Source organism: Lepidochelys olivacea (genome assembly GCF_965140295.1).
Source record: "Lepidochelys olivacea isolate rLepOli2 genome assembly, chromosome: 2".
Taxonomy (NCBI): Eukaryota; Metazoa; Chordata; order Testudines; family Cheloniidae; genus Lepidochelys; species Lepidochelys olivacea.
The window spans coordinates 179,909,135-179,930,373 of NC_140412.1; positions in this window are offsets into that span (position 1 = coordinate 179,909,135).

Consider the following 21,239-nt stretch of genomic DNA (forward strand, 5'->3'; position numbering starts at 1 on the left):
GTCCTCAAGGGCAGGGAGGCCACTGGGTAAAGGAAGTGGGAGCGAGGACTCAGATCCTTTCGCTAGCCAACTTCACCGGGGTAGTGCAGAAGCCAGGAAAGTTCCCCACAACAGCGGGACTATCCCCCCGCTTACATTTAGAAAGATTCAGCTGAATTGGGCAGAAGTGCACCAAATGACTAAAGAAGAAACCGGTCTGAGGAAAGAAAGGTTACTGGTAAATTAATTCAACAAAAACATAAGTGTAGAGTTGGCCCTTTTTCAGAACTAGGACAAAATTGACTGCAAATATACAATTGCAGATCCATCCTATCTCAGTAGAGGGCATTAGTACACAGATATAATAGCCACTGTACACCACTCTATTTATGGAACAGAGGGAAAGTATTACACTGAAGCAGGAAGCGATATTCCACTACTTCACATCTGGGAAACTCAGCGAGACCAGGATCGTGGGAAGTGCTTAATATCTTCAGAAGGGTTCCGAGTGCTGTACCGACGACTGCACCCCTCAGGGCAGCACCTCCCATCTTCAACAGGGAAAGAAAATAACCTCCAAGAAAATTAGTCTTCACTGTGACATCAACATGGCTCTGCCAGTCCCTTCATCTTTTTATTAGTTTCAGTCATAGTGAGCTCTAGCTCACGAAAGCTTATGCTCTAATAATTTGTTAATCTGTAAGGTGCCACAGACTAACACGTCTGCTACTCTGAGACCAGTCATAGCTAGGAACCCCAGTCACAGATCGGGTCCACACTGCACAGGGTACTGTACAATCCAACAAGCAAGTTTGCATCCCTGCCCACAAACATCTTGGTGCTTTCTTCCAGGACTTATGTGTGGAATGCCCCCCCCCCACAAATCCCTAAACGACTAGCCTCTTCTTCTTCGAATCCTTCTCAAGACACACTCCTGCTGCAACTCCTACAAGAAATCTGATGGCAAATAACGGCTCTGGTTGGGGAAGGCAGGGGGATAAGGTATATTTAAACATGAAGTACCAAAAATTCTCTACTGGTGCAAATACCCTTGTAGACTGAAGATCTTTGGGACAGTCACTCCATACATTGCTATGTGTAGTACCTCACACAATGGGGACACCATCCGGACAGAGGCCTCTGGGAACCACTGTAATATAAATAATTAAAAGACCAATCCTTCATTACCCAGATTTCCACAATCTACACTGGTCTAAAGATAGCGGAAGAGTTTGCTTCATGCCAGATAATACTCTTTGATAAAAGTAACTTTGGATGAGTTACCATAACTCAACCTTATCTTAAATTAGCATATGCAGCCAGCAAAACCTCATCCCGTGTTAACTAAATGAGTCACCTCCTGTCCCCAAAGGCACCACTCTGTCCATCCCAACACAACAGTCACATTTCTGATAGATGCAGCACCAAGCAAAACCTGTAAAATGTTACTACTTCAGGTTGTTATTCTGGCTTCGGTTTTGTCCTGTAAGTTTCTTTTTTACCGTTTTTTCTACACAAGTGTAGATTACTGAGTCACCATGCTCCAGATTCATGCTAATTTCTGCTTTTCTTTTCTTGCCCTCTTTCTACGTGCACAAATACGTCTGAGCAAGCTCAGTTGTCCGTTACCAGGGCAAAAACTAAAACTGTACGTATAGTCTGTGAGGCTTCTGGCATTCAGAACTTCGGGAATGCTGTTATACACTGGTATCGACACAGATCTGGTGAAGCTCCAGAGCGGATTCTGTACATCTCCTCTGAACAACCTCTCTTTGACAAAGACTCTGATGACAACAAGTTTAATTGTGAAAAGAAGCCTGACCAGCCCATCTCTACCCTAGTAATAAATGAAATAGCTCCTAACGACGGAGCTACCTATTATTGTGTCTATTGGGATTGCATAGTGTTAGAAAGCCATAGACAGCCTGTACAAAAACCTCACTCTGAATACTGAGCTATATCCGATCAAATGAATGAAACTACAGCTATGTCCCTGATTTTGCCATCAGTTGTAGAAACTCCCCACTAGCTTATTTTAAAAGGTTTTAAAAAAAGTAACATGATTAATAAAAATCTTTATTATGAAGTAGTTAAGGCCACCACCCATATAACGTACCTGATTCAAAGTCAGAAAAACCAAGTACCATGACCACAGCTCCTATAATACCCCTGATAGGGAGGGTGGAGGTAAGTGTAGTGTTCAGTGATCACTCAGTGTTAAAGGGTTTGCAGAAGATCTGCTTTTCTCTGCGTCAGATTCCAACTGGCTATTCATAGCAACAAACGCATCAATGCCCCATCCAGACTCTGTCTGGGAATCTCAGACCTTACAGGCACAGTCCCTTGTACCACACAGGGAATACTGCTGAAGGCTTTCATTCTAGGAAAAGAATAATCATTAACATAGAAACAGACAGTGATTTGTCTTCAATGGGATGGCAGCAAAGCACTTAAGATTAAACATGGGCTTAATGCAGATGCTTTCCTGAATAAAGGCTTAAATAAGAAAGGTGGTGTCTACTGCACCAATCAACATGAACCTTTCATTGTCCATCCTCTTAAGAAACAATGGATATGGTCCTATATTCTCTGGAGCATCCGTTTCATACTAGACTTATTGCTGAAACTCATATTGGCTCACTTTTGTCTTAATGACTGTCAGTCAAATTAACCTCACATGGAAATGACACACCTACAACCAACAGAACTGTTCTCGGCTGCTACTTAACTGAGTCATTTCCTCTCCCCAAAGGCACTCGGCCCTCCATCCGAGATCCTAACTTACAGCCTTCTGTTTCTTACATGCAGGCTCAACTGAAGTCAGTGAGAATGTTACTGGTGCAGGTTCTTATTGTGACTTCAATTTGGTCATGTAAGTTGGTTTTCACTCTAGTTTTCTACAAATATGCAGACTACTGAGCGACAACCAGAGAGCCTCCAAATTCATGCTTCTGATATTTTTTCTTCTTTTCTTTGTAGATGGAGCTGCACAAGTACAATTGACACAAGTTCAGTTATCCATCACAAGAAAAACAATGAAAACAGTAAGAATTGACTGTAAAGTTTCTGGCATCAGTTTTGGTGATGCTTATATGCACTGGTATCGACAGAGACCTGGAGAAGCTCCGGAGTGGATACTCTACTTTAAGTCACAAGCTGATAAATCAAATTTTGACAACAACAAGTTTAGCGTTGACAAGGCAACTGAAAAATCCACCTGTACCCTAACAGTAGACAAACTAACCTACAATGACATGGCTACCTATTACTGTGCCTACTGGGATTACACAGTGTCAGAAAGCCATAGACAGGCTGTGCAAAAACCTCACTCTGTATTCTGAGCCACAGAGTTTCAAAAGTGTACACCCCCCCTCCACACACACACACACACAGTTGCCTTCTTAATCTTAATCACCTGAAAGCACAAGTAGATACTCACTTCCTCTGAGCTAGATACAAGACCATCACATACAACTGATGTTTTTAAGTATGGCAGGCATAAATTTGAAAGGGTGTAATAAAAGCTAACTTTTATAGGTACAGCATAGCATCTCATTGACCACATCCTGGAGATACTTATAGTATAAGTCAGATATCCACTTCCTCCTTCATTTCTGGTTAATCATCTTTAGAAAGCCATTCCCACCAACTCCCTCCCTGAATGTTCTATACACTTGCTACCATTTTTTGCGCTCGATAGAGGGGTCGGCACACACAGACCCAGGGGCTGTTAGCAATATTGGTTTTAACACTATCACAGGCAGGGACAACCTTTGGAGGATGTTGGTCTGCAGAAGATCCCTGGTTGGAAGAGAAAGCTGGAACTAGGGATTCTGCTGCACCATCTGGCTTGAAGTGGTTTCCATTATATGCATGCTTTACAGTTTGGTTCAATGGCTCTCAGCACCATGACTATATACAAATTGTTCCAGCACCCCCAGAGATGACTGCTGGAAGTTTGCCCTGCCCAGGAATATCCCTGATGGTCTTGATGCTTAAGAATCTTTTATAGAGGAGAAAAATCACTAACCAGGAGTGGAAAAAATTCAGACAGACATCACTATGATTCTGATCTAGGGTGCAGAAACTTGCTGACAATAGAACTGCCTCCACCCCCACCCCAGGCCAACAGACATTGTGCCATGCATGCTCAACACCAAGATGCCATTGTCACCAGGAGACGTTGTCACATGGTACAGCCACTGGGATTTATTATAATGCAGTCTTCCTGCCATAGCGCTGTAATACTAGTGTTGGAATAACTGCACTAAAGTGTGACAGCTATAGAAAGAAGAATATGTGGAAATACATACTTAAGCTTGCTAAACCTGTAGTCCCAGATCAGATTTCCTCCCACCATCAATGCAACAGTTGCTAGAATAAATCAAAAGTTGCACATTTAAATCCCCCCTGCTTGGATCACACATGATGGGGAGGGTGGGAAGGTTGGAGGAAGGGGGAGCAGGGAACTGGCATGGCTTCCACCTGCAACTGAATCTAAGGCCACCCTATACCATATAAATATCTTCCATAACAATAGTTTTATTGCTTGTAACCCAAAACTCTATCCCACTTATGCTGCAATTTCCCCCCATAGTAACAATAACATTAGTAGCAGTGGTCACTTCCCAACTGCAGCTCTGGCTCCACTGGTGTTTCCTCTCCAGCACATTCCCTGGGCCCACACACATCCTCAGAGCATGGACTTAGGACATTCCCCAGCCCCGCTAGCCACAGAGTCTGTTCCAGGGTCGAGTCCAGGTCCTGGCTCTGTTCCTGCTCCTCTGCCACCAGAGGAGCCTGTGGTGCTGTCCTCATCCCCTCTGCACCAGTCTAGAACTCACACTCTCCCAGCTCAAAAAGCCTGTCATGCAAGAAGGGAGGGATCCATACTCAGGGTGGTGGTGAACACCCAGTTAATCTCCTCGGAGTAAGGGCAGGTAGATAGGCCACTGCCGGACTTTTGCTTGGCATCCTTTGCCTTGTGATAGGCACCCTGAAGGTTTTTGATTCACACCCAACACTGGAGAGCCATCTGCTGGATCCCCTCCTCTGCCAGCCTCTTCGAGATGCTCTCGCACTGATGCTGGTTTCAGATGCACTTCCCAAAATCATGTTCTTTGCCGTGCTCACACCAGAGAGCAACAATGCTTTGACCAGCTAGGACATGCTGGGACAGCATCTTCTCAAGCTGTTTGACTGAGCTGAGCAGGGCAGAGGTGGAGCAGGCTGGATGAAATGAGGGGTTAAATGCTGACTTGGTATAAAAGCCAGTAGAGGTGAATAGGAAGTTAGTACTATAGGTAGAAGGACAGAAAATACAGCCCCGGGGAATTCTGGGATGGCATAGAGGACTATCATACCTGAGCTCCACAACCTGGCATTCAGTTGCATCTGCACTGAAAAGTGGGCAGCTTTGGTCTTACCTTAGAGCAAAACCCAGGCTGTAAATCTACACTCCCAGCCAGGCAAGCAAGCCCAGGTTCAAAAGACATAAAAGGCTGGGCATAAGGGTTTTATGTGAGGAGTAGAGAGGGGTTTTGGCTAAAACCAGGGTAAAAGCCAAGGTGAATCTAAAGTGACAACACACCCTGAAAGACATAAATCTGCTGGCAGCCACAGGTACCTTTCTACAGCAGTGTTCCCGTACTTACTTCCACCAGTGGAACAAACCCAGGGGTAGAAACTGAGAGAAATTTTAGGGAAAAAGTTTAGTGTAGACAGATGAGGCTAACTGACATTTGGAAAATGTCCCAGGCAGAGCCAAGTGGAAGTCCCATTCCATCATTTAATGAAAAGAAAGAAATCCATGACCACTGAAATTGTCACGATGCTACTCACTGTGGTCTTGGCAGTCCCTGGCAGCAGCAGGGATACATTTCAGATCCTTCTATCCCAAAGTACAGCCCCCTCCACTTGGGCTGAAGAAGAGTTTTCTTTAGCTGTGAGCAGGACTGGGTTTATGCCACATAGCTGGGCATTTGGGGTACCATCCTTGTTCTTTGCACATATACACTAATTAGGGTATCACAGTATCTATCAAGGGCTTTTAAGAACATTTGGAAGAATACAGAGAAGGAAAATCCTGACTCTCATACCACAGTCTGGTGGCCCAGTAGCATCAGTCAATAATTTGTGCAAGTGCAATCAAGCAGAATTAAAGGTCAAGTGGATCCAGAGATGACACTTTCCAAAACAGGCTGTTTAAATAGAGAAACTGCTACCCAGTCCCTGCACAGCTTATTTGTAACTCATTAGCAGATAAAGGAGTTTCTTGGAGGAAAGCTGTTGTGCATTTGGAGTTTTATAAGAGAGGGTGTCAGGATTTGAGGGTAGGTTTGAGTTGGTTAGGAGAATGAGAGATTAAAAGAATTCATTGTATATTAGCTCCCTACCCAGGAATAATATGTTCCCTTACCAGCTCCAAACCCATCCCCACAGTCCCCTCCACTACCAACTCTGATCAGTTCTCTGCTCAGTCTCCAGAACCCCCTTCCCAACACCTCTTTGTGGGGTAGGGAAAGAAGTTCATGTTGGTTTTTCAGCTACAAAGGCTGAAAAGAGAACAGTGAGTCTTCAGATGATCTCTGGCCACTGTATTACAATAATTTACACATTCTCCAAAGTGCAACATATACCTATGTCTGAACATTAATAATAATTAAATATGCTGTCAAAGGGTAACTCACCATCAAAATACCCCCATGTGGCTGGCAAAGTCGGCTCCTCTGGTCCCCCCACCAACAGCCACTTAAGCCCTGCTGTGGTCTACTCCTTGTGCCTCAGCCCTCCACCAGGTCACATTCAGTCCTACCCCTTCCAGAGTTACAGAGCGTCACACAAAACAACAGTCCAATGACCTTATGACAGATCTTCAGCCCAACTTGGGGCCTCAATAACCCTTATACCGCTTATCTCAGGGGGCTTTTATGTCACCTTCCTTGGCAGCCAGTAGGGGAATATGGGCAATCAGACAGGCCTTCCCTCTACTCTGGGTTTCAATACAAGAACCCTGTAGCAAGCTGCTACAGGCAGCCTACTCTTCCCAGCTAGCATTCATCCTTAATTCACCCACCCAGACCTACCCAGCTGAGCATAAATTCTAAATTAGGCCTGGCCCACCCTCCAGATGCAACTGGATGCACTAATTGCTGTCTGGCAGGGGCCCAGGTTAACTCTTTCTTTGCCAGTGTGTGGTATATACACCATCACATATGCTATTTAATAGGTCATAGGTATGTGCTTATATTATATCTTTAAAATGAAACCTTGTGGCAACATTTTACCTACACGTTTGAAACAAAATTACATACAAGTAGTTAAGTGTACAAATGGCCTTTTTTGGAAGACAGGATAAAGTCAAAAAGAAAAGGAGAACTTGTGGGACCTTAGTGACTAACCAATTTATTTGAGCATAAGCTGTCGTGAGCTACAGCTCACTTCATCGGATAAATTGGTTAGTCTCTAAGGTGCCACAAGTCCTCCTTTTCTTTTTGCGAATACAGACTAACACGGCTGTTACTGTGCAATCTGTCATTATGCAAGGATAAGGTCCGTTATTAATGTACACGAGCACGTGTCATATCTCAGTAGAGGGCACCAATAGCACACAACTGAACTGACAATGGCGGGTGTGCAGCCCAGTGACTATGTGTACACCCGAGAGAAGACGCAGACTCAGATTTGTAATGGAGGGAGCGTGCTCCTGCCCAGCCAGCATGGACATCGGTGCTGGCCCACGTGAGCCACTGAGCACACATTCAGGCACTGCTAGGAGCAATGAAGCGTGCTCATAACCACATTACATGCTCTCCTCATATGCCTGTGCCCAGGGGCATGCACAAGTGGGGGCACGCAGGGGCACAGCCCCCCCAGTATTCATCTAAAAAATATGCATTTCTGCTCTAGCTCTGGCCCTAGCCTTGGCCGCTACTCCAGCCCTGGCGGCTGACCACCGTTCACTGCCCCAGCCCTGGCCATGCACTGCTCCAGCCCCCGCCCTGGCCCCTGACCCGGCCCCTGGTCCAGCCCACAACCCCCAGACACTGCTCTAATGTGCCCATTCAAAAGTGGTCAAATTTAAATTCCTGTGCATGCCCCTGCTTCCTGTGCCTGTAAAACAAACCAAAAATAAAACACCTGACAGATTGCATAGAATCCCATCTGATATCCAACAACTACACAAGTTTTACTGTACTTGTGTTCACTTCTGCTTTAGTATATGTGGCTGCATTATCTGGAGGACACAATCCTTGATTTGCAAACATTTTTACCCCTCCAGTTGGTTTTTGGAAATAGATGAGACTTCAGCCCCCTCCCCTCTCCTGGGATTTTAGCTTCTGACCACCTGACTACATACATAGTTTGACTCTTCTGAAAACTTACCCCACACGTCTGCAGCCAGGAGAGCTATCATTGGATACGGCTTAAACAACCCATTTCCTCTCCCCAGCTGCACCTCTCTCCCTGTGTCTCCAACTGAGGGGCTTTTTCATAGTCGTCTGTTTCAAGTTCAACCCAACCAGTGAGAATGTTACTGCTGCAGTTTCTTATTGCGACTTTAACATGGTCTTGTAAGTCATTTTTCCATTCTGTTCTTTCCCACATGTACACATTCCTTCAGCTACCAGACACGTTCCAAATTCCTTCGGCTTCAGGTTTATAATATCATTTCTCCTTTTTCTTTTTAGGTGGATATTCACAAATAACTCTGATACAAACTCCATTGTCTGTCACCAGAGCGGTAACTGAAAGTGCATATATGTGGTGTAAAATTTCTAGCAAAAGTTTTAATTTTAACAGTGATTATATACACTGGTATCGACAGACCCCTGGGGAATCTCCAAAGAGGATTCTGTATATTAGATCAGAATCAGTTACTATGGATACAGGCTTTGACAGAAAAAAGTTTAAAGCTGATAATTATGTTTCTGCATCCACCTCTAAGTTCACAGTACACCAACTAACCCGAGAAGATGCTGCTACCTATTATTGTGCTGCCTGGGATCGCACAGAACTAGAAAGCCATAGACAGCCTGTACAAAAACCACTCTGCACTCTGAGCCAAGTGTATGAAACCAGACACATCCCTTGTCCTTCCTCTCAACTTGGAACCAGCTGCAGAAACTCCTGACTGGTTTCTGCAATATGACAGGAAGAACAACAGCACAGAACTGCAGTTTTGAACTATATTTCGTTACAAACACACCACGACACAATTCAGAGCTGACCAAAGTTGTTTTGACAAATAGTTTATTCCCCCTCAAAAATGCAATTTCAGTTTGACCAAATCTATTTGCAAATTTGGGTTGAATTTACCAATAGTTTCACTGAAAAAAAATGATTTTTTTTAAAGTTGAAATTTCAACATTTTCAAAATGAAACATTTTGACTTTTCATTCTGAAACATTTTGTGTTGAAATTTAGTCAGACTTATTTAACCATTTTAAAATAAAACACCTAAAAGGTACAACCCTCCCCAAAATAAAACCTAATGAAACACAAAACAAACAAACAAATGTTTTGGTGAGAACAAAATGTTTCATTCAATCAGAAATGAAAATATTTCAGTTTTTCATTTTGGGGAGAATAATCAAAATAGGTTTTATTTTGGGTTGAGCCAAAACAAATTTTGGAGGGGATTTTTCAGACACTTACACACATGCTTAACTTTAAGCACCTGGATAGTCAACCATCTCTGGAGAGCAGACAGTCACCTATGGCAGCAAAACATTGCATACGTATAACTGTTTGTGCAAATGAGCGTGGGCTGGTAGAACGGCATAGTTGTTTATAAAAGCCCTAGACTGAGGCTAAGATCTGAGGGTGAGTCTACACTAGAAGCACTACATCAGTGCAGATGCTCTGATGCACCTGCGCTGCTGGAGTGCGTCTGGTGAAGACGCTCTGTGCCGAAGGGAGAGAGCTCTCCTCTGGGCATAATTACTCCACCTCTGCGAGAGGCGAAAGCGATGTCGGCGGTAGAGAATCTCCTGCCGACCTAGCACTGGTGTGGACAGCATTTAGGTTGCTGTAACTTGCGTCGCTCAGGGGGGTGGCTTTTTCTAACTTAGCATGTAGACCTGCCCCCAGGCTTGACAATATTCACCCCAAAACAGGAAGGACGTGAAAGTAAAACTAGGTTGCAGGTGGGTGATATGAAATATATGCTTGCCCCTTCCTGGTATTATGATAGTCTTTATTTACATGATCACTTGCTATTTTTGGATAGGATCCCTACCTCATTCAGTGAATCACTAGTTATTCAGAATTTCTCTTTATCCTCCACATCCATGTGGCCCGAAGCCTTATTTAATACAGACCATCCAAACATGGGCATTTCTATGCTGCGGTCACTGTAGTATCTGGGTACTTAAACATTAATGAATTTCTTTTCACAACAGCCCTGTGAGATTAAATGGTGTTATTAACCCCATTTTACTGTGGGGAACTGAGGCACAGAAGGATTATGGCCAAAATTGTCAAAGTGTCCACTAATTTTGGGTGCTCAACCTGAGACCTCTACTGCCCGATTTTCCACTGTACTTCACATTTTCATAGCACTTGATATGTTCAAAGCACTGCTCCGACCAACTTCAGTTGCAGTCATAAGCGCTCAGAGCTTCTGCAAATCAGGTCCCAGGAGGCCACCCAGAAAAGGAGGTGCACATAATGTGTGTCCAGCTGTGAATATTTTGCTTTAAGTGACTTGCCCAGCATCACACAGGAACTCTGAGGCACAGGCAGGGATAGAATCCAATTATCCCTGTTGACACCCAACTGCCTTTATAATGAGACCAGCCTTCCCTTTCCTGCAACCCCCTCCCTCATCCACCAGACACCTTCCAAATTCTGCAGCAAATGAGTCCAGGGTCCTACATACAACAGCCTCCTTCAGTACACAACCCTGATTCAACCCCAGAGCACCAACCACCCTGTGCACAAAATGAAACAGGAGTCCAGCGGAAGAAAAAGTGTGTGATCATGTAATTAAAGACTGTATCGTAACACATATACATAAGCGGACCAAATTAAGGTTGCCTGGGCAACATTAAGTCTGGCATTTGCTAACTTCTGAGTGCTTGATTTTGCAACCTTAATAGTCTATTAAAGTAGTCTTTTTTTATACACTGTCCTAATTTAAAAAACAGAAACAAAAATAGAGGTTCCATTCATAGACCTCTGTCACTTCTACTAACAGAGTAACTGGTATCACTACTAGGCTGTTATCCTCTATGTGGATCAGGCACTAAAGGGGGATGATATACATGTTACAGGTATTTGCTGAAAGAAGAGAAATACTGAAACTCAGGATTCCTGGGTTTAATTCTCGGAACTCCAAGGACAGATTTGGGCCTTTGGTTTCCACTATAATAATAAAACTATTATTTTCATGATTTAGGGCCTATAGGCCCCAACTGAAAGAGAGGGGTCCCACTGTGCTAGATGCTGTAGACCACAGTGAGGGATGGTCCCTGCCTCAAAGAGGTTACAGTCTAAATAGACAAGACATAAAAAGAAACAATAATCTCCTGTCCTCCAGCTGTAAAAAGAAAAGTATGGGCCAGATTTTCAACAAGAGCTGAGCACTTCTCCCTCCAGCAGAAATCGACAGAACAAGTGGGTACTCTGCACCTCTGAAAATCAGGCTCTTGGTAACTTGTGTGTGGTCATGCATGGCATTTGTGGCGTTGCTGTGAATTGAGTTCAGACCTCCTGTATCCTAGTTCAGTGCCTTAACCACAGAGCATTAATAGTGGGAAAGTGCACTACAATTCGCTATATGGATCTTCCCTTTCCTGGAAGGAGAATGCACTAAGGCTGAAATTCTCAGCGGTATTTAGTCTCCTAACTTCCATTGAAATCATCCTAATCACTGCATTAAGATCTGGACCTAAGAACCTAAAATGGTTAGTGGCTCGCTCTCTCTCTCTCTCTCACACACACACTCTCCCCCTCTTCCCTCCACCCCCAACCCAACAGGAAACCAGCCAGTACAGTAAGAACAGCAGCAATATACTCATTTCTTGCTTTCTTCAGTCAGGACTGGGTAACTGTATTTTTCTTTTGACCAAATTGAGCACCATTAATGTTGATAACTCTCCTTCCTGAAAAGGTGCAGCAAGTTAAGGAGACATGGTGGGATGTCTGGAAGCCCTCTTTGCTTGCTTCTTCCCTGGTAAGTTTACTGGACACATTAGCTGTAATTAGTGATTTTATTCTGTATTTATTCAAAACAAAAAAACCCAACATGGGCCTGAATCTCGAGTCCAAAGTAACAACTCGATGCTCATGCAATCCCAATAAAGCCAATGGCATTGCACTGAAATAAAACTGGTGTACTGAAATGGGGAAATCATAATCCTGGATGCTCACAGATACAGGGTCTGATTCTTCACTGCCCTGTACCTTGTGTAATTATTCACACCATCTTTGCCCACATGTAAACAGAAATTGATTGTTCATTCACAGTAGAGATAGAGGCTTTACTCATTTCCCCCTCACAATTATAGAAACATAAATGGCTATACAAGGTGCAAGGCAATGGATAATCAAACCCATGTACCTTCCTCAAGAACTTACAGGTGGCAAGGCCATGTACATATTACTGCTCTTAGAAGAGGGAAATGTCTAGCTGCTGTCTCCAAATGGCTGCTTTCTCTCTTTTTGCCTTCCAGCTGTTCTGTGGGCCATTCACCTGGAGCAGGAGCAGATCTCGGTCACAAAGCAGCCACTTCAAGGCAGCTCTGCCAAATTCACTTGCAAGGTGTTTGGTGGATCGGACTCTACCTACATCCACTGGTACCGAGCCCCAGCTGGAGAGGCCCCACACAGGCTGCTGTACCTCACTCTCTCTGGGTCAGAGTTAAAGCGAGAGGCAGCATTCCCCAAGGAGAAATTTTCAGCCTACGGGACAAAAAACATCTCTAACTTGTTGGTGCACAAGCTGAAAGAGACAGACAGCGGCCGCTATTACTGTGCCACATGGGATTTTACACAGTGCCACAAGCTTCCTGCAACCCTGCCCAAAAACCACCACAGCTCTGTGTGTGGGGCTCAACTCTCATGTTACTGCTGCAGCAGAGCAGGCTGAGCCCTGCCCCTGGCCCAGGCACACCAGCCTACACAACAGGCATAGCCGCAGTCCCACAAACCACGGCCAGTGTGAACTCCCATTCGGCCAGCCCAAGTTGTGTAGGGATTTGCCTGAGCCAGGGAAGTGGGAGTTTGCGCCTCCCACTATGTAAAGCTGACATCCAGTGACTGCCTGCGAGTGCTGGCTCCATCTCTAAAGGCAGAACAAGTGATTGAGCAGTCACTACCCATTTGACTTCACAAAGTAATGGGTGACCAGAGACACTGGGGAGTGGGAGAATGGGGTGGGGACAATAAATAACTGCGGAGAGACTTGGGGGGGGGCAGGGTAAAGTGAATAGGGAATGTGAGGGGAAGACTTTTTTTGGTTGGAACAAACAGCAGTTTGCAACTCCACTGGAAATTTTCAGCACATCTCCACGGCTGGAGCCGTAGTGTACACAGAATACAGGAGTTTTCTACTCTTTCAGTGGCCAAACATAAAATAACTAACTTGGCTCCTCTGAGTGCACATGTGTGCCAGGCTCGAGGATTTAAGACAAAAACAGCAGCAAAATTTATAGCTTACAAGCTCTTCATTGTAAATGTGAGAAGGACACAGGAAATCGTGGGGGGCTTCGTCCCATGGAAAAGGGCCAGATCCTCATATTCATCTGCACTGCACTCGGTGCAAGACTGAGCTTGGTGACAAAGGTGGCTGGATGCCATCTCTGTACCCCTATAGTGCTGGGGTCAGCTAGTGGCTTGTTTTGCTCCCCCTACACCTTAGCGCATTTAGTTGTGCCCTGCTAGGAATGGGAGTTGTGGGAGTTAGGGATCACAGTAATGCAGTACCTCCCTCTAGCCATGTCCATTACAGCAGAGTGGAAATGGAATACCTTATCCTAGGTTCCAGGAATTCCAGCCGCTCCTGAGAATGGATAGGTTTTTGGCTCACACTTATGTCCTCTGATAGCTCATTTCACCATCAATCACCTTTGACTGAGAACTTTTTATCATCATTACAAATGAGGAAATGAAACTGGTTATTGTAGTGTTGATGGATGTGTGGGGCTCCTGTTAATATCAATGGATTATATATGGTACTCACTCACATATAATATAGAGAGTCATACATGTGCCTGTGGCACCTTAGAGACTAACCAATTTATTTGAGCATAAGCTTTCGTGAGCTACAGCTCCCCTCATCGGATGCATACTGTGGAAAATACAGTGAGGAGATTTATATACACTCAGAACATGAAAAAATGGGTGTTACCATACACACTGTAAAGAGAGTGATCACTTAAGATGAGCTATTACAAGCAGGAGAGCGGGGGTGGGGGAGAGGGAGGGGAGAAAGCCTTTGGTAGTGATAATCATTCCCCATGTTTATTTCCCGCCCCCTCCCCCCACTGTTCCTCAGACGTTCTTGTTAACTGCTGGAAATGGTCCACCTTGATTATCACACAAAAGGTTTTCTTTGGAGATTTCAATCAAGTCATAATAAGATTGCATACTTGAGTCGGATAACTGTTTTCCTCCTGGTCTCTTCAACACTATAACGGTTTTAGTTGGGGATTGGTCCTGCTTTGAGCAGGGGGTTGGATTAGATGACCTCCTGAGGTCCCTTCCAACCCTGATATTCTATGATTCTATGAACGGTAATTATATAATATATATATATATATGTTAAAAAGTTATGACCCAGTCCTCATGCAAAGTTATCCCACTGTGTTCCTCAAAAAAGAATTTTCAAAGGGCTGTAGCAAGATCTGGAACATGGACCTGGGCATTAGAAGCTGAGATCTCTCAAGTCTACCTTTTTCAGAATGTGCTCCTTCCTGTAACATGGAGCAAATGGTGAAGGGAGAAAATGACCCAACAATTTTAACAGAATTCATATTTAACCATTAACACCTTATTTTGTGAAGCTACAAGACGTCTTGAGAATAAAAAGTTTATACAGCAAATTCCACCCCCCCCCCCTTCCAACCTGCCCAGAACACAAACATTCTTTTAACAAAACAGGATGTGTCACCTTTCAGCTGCTTCATCATCAAGACAGGAAACCCACAAATGCTGTTTAAACATCTAGCAGGTTTGGATTCCAATTACTTCACCATTATTGCAAGGAGCTTTTCTGTAAGCAACAACAACAAAAACACCCCAAGTACACGCAGAAGAATCTTTTCCCACATTCTGCTATTAGGAATGGGATTTTCATTTTACTGTTGGTGGGATTTAAAGCCATAAGACCCTGGCCTTGTGAGTTCCTGTTGCCTGTAATGGGAGACGCAGGTGCTCGTCACCTTACAGGACAGGCCTTTTCAAGTTTCCTCCAGAGCCCAGTGAAGTCAGTGGAAGAACTCCCAGCCACTTCAATGAGCTTTGGATCAGGCCCCCAGACATCCACAACACAGTCCCTGGGGACTTTCACTCACCCTTTTGCAGTGGAACTACAAGTTCTGTAAAAGGGCTCTCTCCAGATGCCAAGAAGAGGGATGATGTTGATTCTTCAGAGGCGAGATTGTTTGAACAGGAATATTGTATATTTACCGCAGTCATTACAGTGTTTCCATCCTAGAACTGCATGTTTCCATAGACACTATCTGGTAAAATTAAAATCAGAGAACCCTATAGATTTCTATCACAAGGCCATTTAACAGGATATAAATGTGTACGAAAATAAGTGCACAGCAAATGAATTACTATAAATTGAATGTTCTTGTTTAAATATAACTGAGCTAGAGGAAGATGGAGCATTATCAGACTACCTGAGGAATAGATTCTGAAAGCCACCATCTATCCTGAATGAATCCACTTCAGTCAATGGGATTATTAATGTGAGTCAACTTACTCAAAACCTTCCTCTCCCTTGTACATCCCCATAAGAGTCAGAGGTAAGTTAACCCTTAATTAACAAGGCACCGCTCAGATAATTCTCATCATCAGCAAGAATTCTACCGGGAGGCTCTCAGTCTCATTTAAACGTCCGCACTCATTCACATCCAGTACAGCCCTCTTTGTGAGATCATTCCTGGTCTCATGATTAGAAAATCACTGCCTGTGTACAAACTATGATTTTTAAATCCTTGGAATTCAGACCAAGTTTCTCTGGATGACCAAGTTCAGGCTCCTAAATTCCTTTAGGGATCTGGCCCTAACTCCCTTTCCCCAGCTAGGTCTGTTCAAAGAAAGGTCATAAGAAGTTTGTGTTGATGGAGGAAAAGGTATATTTGCCCCCCCCCCAACCACCCCGCATCCCAGCCCCAAAAAGCAGGGACAGTGCTGGTAGCACTCCATCTCTATACTTAATCACTATGCTTTTGAAATATGGTATATTTGTTGCTATGTTTCTTTGGATAGTGTTCAAAGTATATTCAAAATGTTCCAGATTTTAAGGAGTTCTCACAATAGTTTATTGTAAAGATTAATCAGCTCTTTGTAGAGGGGCAAGGATGAGGCTTATGAGCTGTAGCTCACGAAAGCTTATGCTCTAATAAATTGGTTAGTCTCTAAGGTGCCACAAGTCCTCCTTTTCTTTTTGCTTATACAGCACTTACTTCTCACTATAATCCTCAAAATAGGACTTAAGTGGGGTTAAAACTGTGTAAGGACCTTGTTCTGGCTCTCTGCACAGAGATGAAGTTCACCCAATAAAGTTACATACTCTTGTGCAGAGGGGGGAAATAGACACCAAGAGATACCCAAAGGGAAACTCACAGACAGGGTATATATAGCAACAGAATTCACAGACAGCATACGAAACCCCTAATGAAACAATGGGAATCTATTGATTTAGGTGAAAACAAAAAGTTAATCCTTGAGGCAACTCTGAGTTGGATGACGCAAGAGTGAAATTCAGTGGAAGCACAATGTGTTTATTTAAGAGATTCCTGATTTCTTTTCCTTGACAACAATTCTATTAGATCTATAAACTTGAGGAGAGTCTGAGTTAAGAGAGGATGAAAAATTCCTAAGTAAATTCTCCCTAGGAATTGGGGCTTATTCCAGAGCTCATTGAAATCAATTGAAGAACTTCCCAATGACTTCAATGGACTTGGCATCAGACCCTTAGTGATCTATTTTCACCACTGCTTGAAAAAGCTCTATTAGTTGCCTTTTTCATGCTGAGAGCATTATTCCTTGATCAAATATGCTGATGTTTATGTTGAAAAGGAAAAGAAAGGGGGAGTGCACAGAACCTCAATACCCGCAACTACTGAAGCTTGAGAGGTCACTCCTTTTTTTAGGCTGTCAGCAGCATGAGGCAGGTCTTTACCTCTTTGTTTTCACCCTGGGACCCAGATCCAGCACAGTATCTCAGGTTGCTTCTGTAATATAAGTAATAAACAACAGTAATAATAATCAACACTGATCCTGAAACACACCCGAGGAATCTGTTTCATTCCAGTGCTAGGGTTGACACTCACCCAAGGTCAAAGTTGTCATACTGAGCAGCAGTAACTATCTCAGCTTGCAATAAATCTAATACAGCCAGTACCACTTAACTGGAGATTACCTAAATGAGTCATTTCCTCTCCCCATCTACATGTCTCTCCCCATTCAAGACCGTCATTTACATTCCCTGGCTGGAGTTCTAACAAGAGCAGCAAGAATGTTGCTGTTAGAGACGTTTGTTCTGGCTACGTTTTGCTCCTGTAAGTGTGTTGCTCGCACTTTGGGTGACAAGATAGCAAGTGTGAAAAATTGGGACGGGGTTGAGGGAGTTAACAGGCACCAATATAAGACAAAGCCCTGAATATCAGGACTGTCCCTATAAAAATCAGGAAATCTGGTCACCCTATTCACACTGCTCTCCGCATACATTTGTCACATAACAGCAGCAGCTGGAGAGCCTTCACATTATTTCAGTTTTACATTGATATTTTTTCTTTGTTTCTCCACAGATGGCTCCTCACAAGTGCGTCTGACCCAGCCTCAACTGTCTATCACCAGGGAAGGAAATAAAGCCATACGAATTGACTGCCGTGTTTCTCTGTCGGAGGATTTTGGCAAGGCACCTATACACTGGTACAGACAGAGACCCGGTGCAGCTCCAGAGCGGATTCTGTTCATCTCAACGCAGTCTGAATTTGACAGAGTCTCGGATAAAGGAAAGTTTAATGCTGAAAAGAAGATTGGCCAGTCTACCTGTACCCTGACCATAAACAAAATAACCTCCAGTGACATTGCAACTTACTATTGTGCCTATTGGGATCGCACAGTGTTAGAAAACATTAGACAGCCTGTACAAAAACCCACTCTGCATTCTGAGCCACAGCCTTTTGCGTGTATGAGGCCACTGTCACCTCCCTTAAAATTCCTCTCAGCCTGGAGCCAGTGGCTGAAACTCTTCATTGGCTTCTGCAACTAGATATGAACAGCAACTGCTGATTTAGTGCATATTTTCCACATAAATCACTAAGACCAGGTCAGGTTTAGCAGAACACGAGGTCACCTAGGGAACACAGGGGAGTTAGGCACCCAATCTCGTTACAAGTCAATGGGAGTTGTGTGTTTAGCTGCCCCTTGGCCTTTAAAAAAAAAAAATTCCCGCTGAATATTAGGTGAAGCCGACAGTCAGTCGCTGTCTGTGGGGGTTATCATGGGCTGACTGAGTGGAGATTTGTCATCAGTCTAGAGGAGCAGAACACTTGGGGTGAAAATCCTGGCTCCAGAGAAGGAAATGGGGCCAGGCTCTCACCCCATAACTGCCTGACACTACAGTCTCTCAATCCAGACGTCATTCATCTGCTGAAACAGGAAGCAAGTGAAAGTAAAACAGGAGCATTGGACCCAGTATGCAGGTGCAACAATGTACCTCCTTATAACTCCCAAGTAACTGGGGCTCATCCTGCATAGTGTCCTCCCCAGGTACAGAGCCTCACATTACTGACTAGAGATTCCAGTTGTGGATCTCAATGGCTATTGCGTCAAGCCCTAAGTGTCTTTCCATTGACTTCAATGGGCTTTGGATCAGACCACAAGTCACCTAATGGCACTGCAAACCAGCCTGGCCACTTTACATTTTGATATTACTCCGATGGAAACAGGAGTCAGTTTATTTTGGTTGCTTTTCTGCTGTTTAATTAGCCCTGAACCACAAAGAGCTTATTGTTCACTTTATAAAAACCACAGAGTTCTGTTCTGAAGGACCAGCCTATCTTTAGTCTCTGAAGCCAGTTCAACAGAAAACACATGGTGTGACAGCAGACCACACTCTGCTTGAACTGATATTATCCTGTGGAATTTCAATCTTAGCATGAATGTTCAGGGAACGTCACAGAATAAGAGTCCTTGCCCCAGTGATTTTATAGTCTAAGCTGAGTTACTAGAGCAATGAGGATAAATGGAGTCAGGTTCTTCAGAACCCCTGGGGAAAGCGTGTGATTGCAGATGATACTTGAAAGAAGGGCAGACGTGGAAGCATCGCTTATTAAATGATGCTAGAAAGACATAAGAAAACTAATGGAGCTACAATATAGAAAAGACATCATGGATCGGATTAGCTCTCATCACAAGGAAACAAAGAAGTGTTTAAGAAAACACGAGGCTACTCGTAAATTAATTCGAGAAAAACATCAGTGTAGAGTTGGCCCTTTTTCAGAAGTAGGACAAAATTGACTGCAAATGTACAATTGCAGATCCATCCTATCTCAGTAGAGGGCATTAGTGCACAGATATAATAGCCACTGTACAACACTATTTATAGAACAGACGGATAGTATCACTTTGAAGTAAGAAGTGATTTTCCACTACTCCATATCTAGGAAACTCAGCGAGAGCAGGATCCTGGGAAGTGCTTAATATCTTCAGAAGGGTTCTGAGTGCTGTACCGGCAACAGCACCCCTCAGGGCAGCACCTCCCATCTTCAACAGGGAAAGAAAATAACCCTCAAGAAAATTAGTCTTCACTGTGACATCAGCATGGCTCTCTGCCTGTCCCTTCATCTTTGTATTAGTTATAATCATAGCTAGGAATCCCAATCAGAGATCTGGTCCACACTGCACAGGGCACTGTACAAACAAGCAACAAAGTTTGCATCCCTGCCCACAAACATCTTGGTGCTTTTTTCCACCACTTTTGTGTGGAATGCCCCCGCCCCCAAATCCCTAAACCACTAGCCTCATCTCCTTCGAATCCCTCTCAAGACCCATTCCTGCTGCGACTCCTACAAGAAATCTGCTGGCAAATGACAACTCTGGTTGGGGAGGGTGAGGGATATGGTATATTTAAACATTGTGTACCAAAAATTCTCTGCCGGTGCAAATACTGAAGATCTTTGGGACAGTCACTCTATATATTGCTATGTATAGTAACTCACACAATGGGGACAGCACCCAGACAGAGGCCTCTTGGAACCACTGTAATATAATGAAAAGACCAATCCTTCATTACACAGACTTCTATGATGCAACCCACACTGGTCTAAAGATAGCGGAAGAATTTGCTTCATGCCAGACACTTTTATCAAAGAGCATTAACTTCGGAGGAGTTTCACCCATAACGCTACCTATTTTAAATTAACATATGCAGCCAGCAAAACCTCATCCCCTGTTAACTAAACAAGTCACTTCCTGTCCTCAAATGCACTTCTCTGTCCATCCCAACACAACAGTCATATTTCTCATAAATGCAGGTCCAAGCAAAACCTGTAAAACGTAGCTGCTCCAAATCATTATTCTGGCTTTGGTTTTGTCTTGTACGTTTCCTTTTTTACCCTCTTCTACACAGTTGTACATTACTGAGTAACAAATCACCATGCTCTAGATTCATGTTAATTTCTTTTCTTGCTCTCTTTCTAGATGGATGTGCACAAATACATCTGTGACAAGCTCAGGTGTCTGTTACCAGGGCAGAAAATCAAACTGCACGTATAGTCCGTGAGGCTTCTGGAATTCAGAACTTCGGGAGTGCTGTTATACACTGGTATCGACACAGACCTGGTGAAGCTCCAGAGCGGATTCTGTACATCTCATCTGAAAAACTTGAATTTGACAAAGATTCTGATGAGAACAAGTTTAATTGTGAAAAGAAGCCTCACCAGCCCATCTCTACCCTAACAGTAAATGAAATAGCTCCTAACGATGGAGCTACCTATTATTGTGCCTATTGGGATCACACAGTGTTAGAAAGCCATAGACAGCCTGTACAAAAACCCACTCTGAATACTGAGCTA